We start from the raw sequence: 9,250 nt of genomic DNA on the forward strand, positions 1-9,250 counted from the left end.
GCAAACCTTTTTTCTTTTCTTCTAATAGTGAGACCCAAACTCACACACACCTATTCTTTCCCAGTGCTAGAAATATCAACTATGTCCATCAAAACTTGGGCAAATGTGAGCAAATCACCCTGTGGAGTTTTTCATTTTTTGCGTCTGTTAAAAACATCCAGAAATTCTTCTAGATACTCGGAGAATTATAGGTGGCCGTTCCGAACATGCCTTTTATTTGTAAGGTAATATCGATGAAGCTACTGTGAAGGGCTATTATTACCTTAAGTACCAATTTTTTGCAGTTCAGCACTAATACAAAGTTAATGCTCCCATGCATCAATTATGAACTGGTCATAAGAAAATTTCCAACATACCAAGATTCAATAACAATTTTAATTACTTGCTCCTAAAGGAAAATGACTTGGAACAAATTCTTTCTATATCATCAAGGAATCACAAACCATAAAACGAACATTTCTCAAGAAGGAAAAGGATAAGATTAGGTGGGCACATGTTAAGTCTTATGTTGCTCAAAATCTCCAAAAATGTTGTCACACTCGTGCCGGACCTCCAAAACTGTACTACGAGTGTCGGACCTCCAAAACTGTACTACTTTTAAAAAATCTGACATGCAACTGTTGACATTTTGAAGAGTCTGAGCAATGTAACATGTTACTTGACCTACTAGCTTGATCTTTGTCTATCTTGACCAGCTTCAAGCTAGATTTTCAAAAACCTTGACTGAAGATGATCTCTGAAGACTAGAGAAGCAACTCAAGAAGTAGCAACCCAAAAAAACTAGCATAGCACAAAAGAGATTTAAGCTTGCAAATCGATTCAGCTTTCTTATGACAAACATGTATACTATAAACAGCTCAAGCAAAGAATTGCTGCTACTTTGTCGACAGCTAGATATTTCCTCTATTCCTAGACTGAACTGTAGTATACTAAAACCTTTGCAGAAACAAAGAAATGGAATGTCAACTACAGTGTATGCCTAGAGACGATCAAATCTGATGCTTTTGTTATCCTACTGATGAAAATGTGGCTGAAGAGAGTTTGATTCACCAGAAAATGCAGCCATTAACTTTCCCTTCGTCAGCTGTTCGGATCTACTGGACTTGACCACAAATGTATGATAAACTGTACCATTCACTGCAGAAAGTTTTGTCTCAACAACATTGACCTGTGCCTCTTTGGACACTTCGATGACTTTTCACTGGCAGCTTCAATGTTGATATCAGCTACTCGGGATTGAGTTTCTGAATTTGGGCCTCCTAGTCTTGCTCTCTCATCTTCCATGTCCCTAATCTTCTTTTGCATGTCAGTGATGTGAGCAATGGCACCTCCTAAAAGGGAAACTTTGTCCTTTTTGGAAATATTTGGAACAACAGCTCGTAATGCATTGAACTGCTGGTTCAGCTTTGCCCTCCGCTGCCTCTCCACCTCTGCATGATTGAGGCGTTCTTCCCTCCCACTGGGGTTCAGCTTTTGCCTCCGCTGCCTCTCTGCCTCTGCCTGATCGAGGGCCTCTTCCCTCCCACTGGCTGGTTCTCTTCCATGCTTTCGCGGCCTTGTTTCATCAGCTGGTCCTGCATAGTTCTCCTTACATGAGACTTCAACATCTGGATGCTCTGATTCAACAGTGTGCACTGGAGAAACAACAGGCCTCGAGTTACTGAAATCTATTTGCGTTCCACCAGGCTTTTGATGCTGGAGGTTATTTATCCGGAACTCTTCCCTTCCACCATTGACAGCAAAATTTCGTAAGTTGTTTGCTGGGGCCTTAGGACTGTAGAGCTCTGCCGAGTTCACTGGCTTCACATTACCAAATGAAGCCCATGATACGGGGCGCACACCACTTTGTGCATTCATGAAGGGAACCCTGTTCCCATTTCTGTACGTTTCAACTTGCCTATCCGCCGCTTTCCTAACAGCAAGATTTTGCCTAAATTGGGTACAACCAGAATTCAAATTCTGCCCAAAAATCTTAGGATTTCCATTTGACTGCTCCTGAAGAAAAGAGCTGGAAAATGTGGAATTATTTCCATTGTTTTTCTCAGCTACAACTGTTGCAAATGTTGCTTGCTTAGCCCTAACAAGAGACAAAATCATCGAGAAGCAAGATTTTATAGACTGTACAAGCTCCAAACTTTCCGGTATAGGTCGTATAGATCCCAATTCCACAACCCCTATATCAGTTGGAATCAAAACAATTGTTTGCATACCAGCAGACTTCATCAAAAAAGATCTAGAACAATAATCTACAGACGACTTCAGAACATCCGATAACCACACATGTTTACCAGCACCAAAACATTTCCCCTAGAAGCAAGTAAAAACATTTCAGTATCGGTAACCCTATCCAATCCAAACACAGAGTTCTCTTTGTCTGATCCACCAAAGAACATATGCAACTTCCGAAGTACCCTTTTCCTCATCCTTTGTTGAGCCTCATCCTCGAGGCGTAAATTCAGAATCCTGGTAACTTCAGATTCCTCTCCTTCCCTAGCTTCTCTACAACAACCATCTCCCCATCCTAACACCAATTCCCCCAACTTAGACTGCGAAATCTGCCAAAAAATGGAGTAATTCCAACTAAAATTACTTCCATTCGGGCGTTCCACAAGATCTGATAGCATATTTTGCAAATTCTCATTACTTCCCATTGACATTAAAGAAATTTCAGTAGAAACTATACTAGACATCAAGTAATCATACGCTTTTATTCCTAATATAGCTTCCACCATAGTCTTATCCTCATCACTCCACAACATAGTCATTTCTAAGAAATAATAACAAATACCCAAATACTTAAGACTGCAACTTTCCCCCCCAAAAAATGAAACAAGAACTGAAAAAAACCCTTTTTCTCCAAAACAAAAAGATTTAATCTTTTTCTTGATACCCAAAATTCCAAAACCCCACATTCAGATCTCAAAATCTTGAAACACCAAAATACACAAAAGGGAATATGCACTTATATATAAAAGTGAGCATATATGGTATCGAAAAAAGAGCTAACAAACCAGTATCAACAAGTTCAAGAAACAAAGCAAGCAAAAACACTAACCCCCTTATGAGCAAAAACTAAAATTCAAATTTTTGCCCAAATATATATTTTTTTGTTTTTGAAGATCAAAGAGGGAAAGATACGCGATTATAGGCATTTTGTTGTTTGTATAAACTATGGTTAATAGGGTTTTAAAGGGTTAAAGAGATAATCATGGTTCAACTTGGATTAATTAATCAAACAACAAATTAACAGGCTTTTCTATGGTAATTGTCTTGATTGATAGTTTGATTTTTCGATTTGTTTGAGGGGTAATTTATAGGGGGTGAAGGGGAATTTTTAATGATGAAAAACATGATCACTTTGACATGTTTGTTAAGATGAGATTGACACAAAACATGTGCACTCACATTAATAGTGTGTGCATTTTTCGTGTTTGAACAACTCATCAATCAAATCCGTCACATTTAGTACGTGACATAGATTCAGAATCAGATTTTAAAAATCTATCTTTTAAAATTTGTTAGACAAACAAATTAGACCATTTCATCAAATATTTGAGATATTTAAAGATTTGATCAAATCTAATAACAAATCTAAAAAATAAATTTTCAAAATCTGATCCACAATAAGAGAAAAGTTAGTTCATTGGAATTGGTTAAATTTTTATTTTTTAAAAATTAAAATACATGTCTAAAGACAATTTTAAATTTTAAAAATCACAGCTTTAAAACTTGAAATTTCAGCTTTGAAATTTATGATTAGGGAGCTTTTCAACTTGGATTAAGCATGTTTCGGCCCCCTCCTAAAATATATGAAGGACATTAGTCTACACTCTGCACTCCAATTATTTTCTGATCAGTGCCCATGCTAATATTTTCTTTTCACTAATAGTAGTGTCAACTTTTAAAGGACATTAATTCTTTATTGTTAGTCACTTCTCATATATTCCCATTATATTGAAAACTATTTGGTATTTGCAGATATTCAAGAAGGAGTTGTTATCACACGAGAATATACTACACTAAGTAATTTGTTTAGTTGCTTGTGTTTCAATGAAGTTCACCTCTTCACGCTGAGAGACCAGCTGAGCTTTGTTAATGTTGTCTATAGGTTAGGAGGTCTGTTTATGTTTTTTAGATTCCCTAATTGTGAGTATAATTCCATTTTTATTTTACACAATCATACCTGTGAACGTTCATCCAAAGTAAAGTGGGTAAAATCTTTTGATGAATTTAAGAAGGATAAAATGGGTAGTATGAAAGAGAGTAAGGAGGATTAGGCTTGTGGACTCCTTATCCGGGGGATCTTGATTCAGTTATGTTACCATCTGTAAAGAGAACTTCAAAAGCTGGATGAGATTCAAATTTCCTTTCTATTATTTCACATTTGGTTTCCACCAAATTCTGAATAACATTGTAATACATTTTGTTATCCTTCATAAATTTGAGGTTTTGTTCGGACGGAAATATGTTGAAACTATAACATTGTTTGCTCATCTGAAAAAACTAGTTCACATAGGACGGTCTCTATCTAAAAATACATTAATGCTTTTTTTTTTTTTGCTTTTTGGGCATGGAGGAAGGGGTTGCATCTGCACAGAACAGGTTAATGAACAGTTCTGGACAATGAGTTATAGGATTCAAACATGAACCAAAGAATTACCTGAATGGAGACGGTGGTCTTGGTAAGTGGTCATGAACTGGGACTTCTTGGTTGGGATAACCGTGTTTCAAGGGATAAATTTGGTCATGACACCACCAACAGTTTCAATACCAAGGGTGAGAGAAGTGACGTCCAGGAGATGAATATCTATATCTGCACATAAAAAATATGCTACAATCAATCAGCAAAAGCTTCAAACTCACACATTATCAAAACCAATAAGCAAATTATGGCAAGAAATCTAATTAGATCATGTACCTTTAGTTTCATCTCCATCCTCTCCGTTAAAGATACCATCTTGAATAGCCGGACCATAAGCAACTACTTCATCAGGATTTACACCCTTGTTGGGTTCTTTCCCATCGAAATAATCTTTAAGGAGCTGTTGCACTTTTGAAATTCTGGTGCTTCCACCAACAAGAACTATCTCATCAATCTGTTTCTTTTATAGCCTAGCATCCTTCATTGCCTTCTTCACTGGTCCCATTTTCTTTCTAAAGAGATCATTGTTCAACGTTTTCCCAAATCAGCGTTGAAACCATGATTATGATTACTTGCTGATACCTGTTAACAATATTATCTTTAAGGAGATGGTGCACTTTTGAAATTCTGGTGCTTCCACCAACAGGAACTATCTCATCAATCTGGTTTTTTTCTAGCCCAGCTCCTTCATTTGCCTTCTTCAGTTGTCCCATTTTCTTTATAAAGACATCATTGTTCAACGCTTTCCCAAATCAGCGTTGAAACCATGATTATGATTACTTGCTGACACATAACAATAGAGTAACAAAAAGAAAATTACTTCCAATGACCTCAATTCCTACTCAATTACATATTTTACACTCTTTCACAGCACGAGAAAAGTTCTAATGGATGCTACATGAAAAAACAAGCAAAAATATTTCAAGTCAAACAAGATATATATGTATAATGGTTTCATTAAGCCTACACTGATGTTACAAACATTAAACAATGGCGGCTTATACATGTTGACATGAATCAGAAAAACTCAAAACTTTAAAATCACCAACTGAACAGGGCAGAATGCAAACAGACCTTAATGTCGACATATTTTGCGTACTAATTCGAGCAGGAAGTCTGTATGAAGTTGAGCTACTGGAATTTCTACGGTTATCAAAAAAATTAGTTGAGCTCAAACATAAAAATAAGGGAAAAGCACCTAGAAAGAGTGATAAACTCGCCCCTATTTTAACATATCCTAAAATTAATCAAAAGCAGGCAAATACAGGCTTCAAAAGCTTTTATTTTTTTTTTTTTTCAATTACTCCAGAAAGAAGCAATTAAAAACTAGTTAGTTTGTTTTGCTCCACATGCAATAAACCCACATCACTCCCAGAGAGAGATAAACTCTATTTCATACAATTTTCTACCTGATCGGATGTGATGAAGCTCTGTATGTAAAGCAGATCGTTTTGTCCCATCCTAAAAAAGTAATTCGAGAGTAGTAGTGATTTGGATGAGTAGTGTGATTTGGGAACTAATTTGTGAGAGTAGTGATTCGAAAGTTCTGTAATTTGGGGCAAAACTCTTTCCGCCTATTAGAATATAGGAAAAGGGCCAGAAATTCATTAAAGTTAGTTCAAAAATATCCTCAACTTATTTCATCAGAAATATTGGCTCAAAAATACTATTTCATCTCTCAAAATAGGTGTGTGAAAAAATCGAACTAATTAAAATGTTATTGATTTATTATTATTGGTTTATTGGATTAACGATTTTTTAATGGTTTTATAAAAAAAAATTATTAGATTATTGGTTCGGTTTGATTTTTTCTTATTGGGTTAAACCGATAACCCAATAAGAATATATATATATATATATATATATATATAATATGTGTGTGTGACTTATTATATATTTCTCTTTAATTTCTACAAATTAACAAACCTATTATTTCAATTATACAAACTCTTAATTTCTCCTAACAATATTTAGTTCAAACTTGAAGATTTTTGTAAATTAAAACTCATTATATAGGATTTTTGATTGTAACTAAGATTCATTTTTTTTTTCATGTTAGTTACTACTATTTCTATTTTATGAGTATTTTCTTATCGGTTAAACCGAAAATCGAACCGTTAAGAACTAAAAATCGATAAAAAATATCTTATTGATTTGGTTATTGGTTTAACATATTTAAAAATCAAAAACCGATAAACTGAACCGATAGTATATAAATCGAACCGAACCGACCAATACACACCCCTAACTCAAAAACATCTTGTAATTAACGATTTTTTAATTTTAAAAAATTAGAAAAAGGCTAGAAATACCCTTTAAATATTACAATTAATTTAAAAATACCTCTTCATCCACTTTTATAGCTCAAAAATATCCTTTCAATTAACATTTTTTTAAAATCATAATTAAAAATTTTATTAAATTAGTAACAGCTTTCTATTGATTGAACCTAAATTAATTAAAATATTAAATCCAATCCGAACCCAACCCAAACCGTATAAAATTTGCCCCAACTAAATTATCCGATAGTATGAGTAATTTTTATTATCAAATGCAGGTTCTTTGTTGACTTAGAATCTGTCAGTCTAATGTAATGTTGTGAAGAATTCTATCCCCTAATTATAATGTTTGTTTGATATTTATTTCTAATGTATATTTCTCTCATTCTTTATGTTAACCAGCAAGACTAATTGAAATATTTTGGTTATGCCACGTCTTACGCAGCACTATCTTGTTACTTTCTCCATTTCATTTTACGTGACACATTTAGTTTGTATAAAAAATACTACATTCTTTCCTAAATAGTTGTCACTATTTTTATTTATATACATCAAATTGTCTTGCCATCACTGGCAAGTGCATTCCCGTGCGAGACCACTTCATACCATTCACCGATCAAAATTATGATAATTTTGTAGGATCTGGATCGGATAGTTTTAGTTGAGTCCGGATTGGGCTTAACATTTTAATTAATTTAGTTTCAACCAATAGAAAATTATCATGCATTTAATAAAATATTTAATCATAATTTTAAAAAATCGTTAGTTGCAAGAGTATTTTTGAGCCATAAAGGTGTTTGAAGGGGTATTTTTGAACCAATTTCAATACTTGAAGGGTATTTTTGACCTTTTTTTCAAAATTTTAATTATGATTTTGAAAAATCATTAGTTGTAAGGGTATTTTTGAGCCATAAAGGTTAATAGAGAGATATTTTTTTACCAATTTCAATACTTGAAGGATATTTCTAAAACAATAGATTTACTGAGGATATTTTTGAACCAATTTTAATACTTGAAGGGTATTTCTAGCCATTTTCCGTAGGATATAATACATTAGTGAATATTTTAGGAGAACGCTTAGGCCATATCTGTAAATTATTGTTTTTAGAAATACAAAAAAGGAAAAGGACACAAATGACCACTCGATCGAAATTAATTCCAAGAAAATGGTCATGGAATTCAAATTTCATTTTCTAGCCATTTTAATTTGGAAAAAAGACACAAATGGACACTCGGTCGAAATTAATTTCAAAAAAATGGTCATGGGAATCAAATTCCATTTTCTAGTCATTTTAATTTGTGGGCTTGTTTTATAAGTTTATATACATATTTTATACAGTCTCTAGACATATCTTAGACACATAAATGTTCTATACGAAAATTATATAGTTTCAATACACAAATTATTTAATAATTGTACAATTTTTTTGAACACATTTTATATAATAATTATATAATTTTTATACACTTTCTATGCATTTTATATATGTATCTATATCTATATATCTATATATATATATATATATATTATATACATATTTGATAGAACTATACAATTTATATACATATATCTTATATAGATTCATATTCTATTGTAATAATTATACTGTTTTTATACAATTATACCTAATTATTATTTTTAAACAACCCCAAAAAAAAAACAAAATATTTTTCAGTTAAAAAATTTGTAGCAGAAAAAAAACTGAAATAATTTTTAAAAAGGGTCAAATTGCCCAAGTTGGAAACTGTATCAGTATTATATATGGACTGTATCAATATGGTATATAAATTGTATCTGAACTACATAGGCCAAAATGATCAAAATTAGAAAATGGCTATAATGTGGAAATAAAGTAGCTGACTGGCTATTTTTTGATAAAATGTCAAACTTGGGCTATTTGTTTTTAAAATGGTCATGTGGTGTCTTTTTACCTTACAAAAATAGCATACTTTAATTGATTGAGAAATGAAAGCTTAATGTGAGAAGATTGTCTGTATTATGTTGGAGTATTATATTAAAGAGTAGTATATGAAAATTAAGAGTGGGTGAATTGAAAAAATTTTCTAAGTCGACTGATCGTTCTTGACAATCAACTCACTTGCAGATTAGCATACTGAATAAAATAGATTAAACTTAAATGTGTAAACAAATAAGCAAGCAAGTAAGAAAATGACATAAAAATTTATCCTAGTTTGAAACATCGGTGTAGTGCCTATTTTCAGTCCCCTTGAGTCATAAGGGTTTCGTTAGAGCTTTCAATGTATGAGTTGGAGTACAGATGAGATAAACAATTTTTGAATCTTATATTTGTTATTCAGATCTTGTGAC

At 32.9% G+C, this 9,250-nt stretch overlaps 1 pseudogene; it reads right to left on the bottom strand.

Annotated features, from left to right (window-relative positions):
• Nucleotides 1–764: 764 nt before the first annotated feature.
• On the bottom strand, nucleotides 765–6,246 carry LOC107870587 (annotated as a pseudogene).
• Between the last annotated feature and the right edge of the window lie 3,004 nt (nucleotides 6,247–9,250).

This window comes from Capsicum annuum, chromosome 5 (assembly GCF_002878395.1).
Source record: "Capsicum annuum cultivar UCD-10X-F1 chromosome 5, UCD10Xv1.1, whole genome shotgun sequence".
In the NCBI taxonomy this organism is placed as follows: Eukaryota; Viridiplantae; Streptophyta; class Magnoliopsida; order Solanales; family Solanaceae; genus Capsicum; species Capsicum annuum.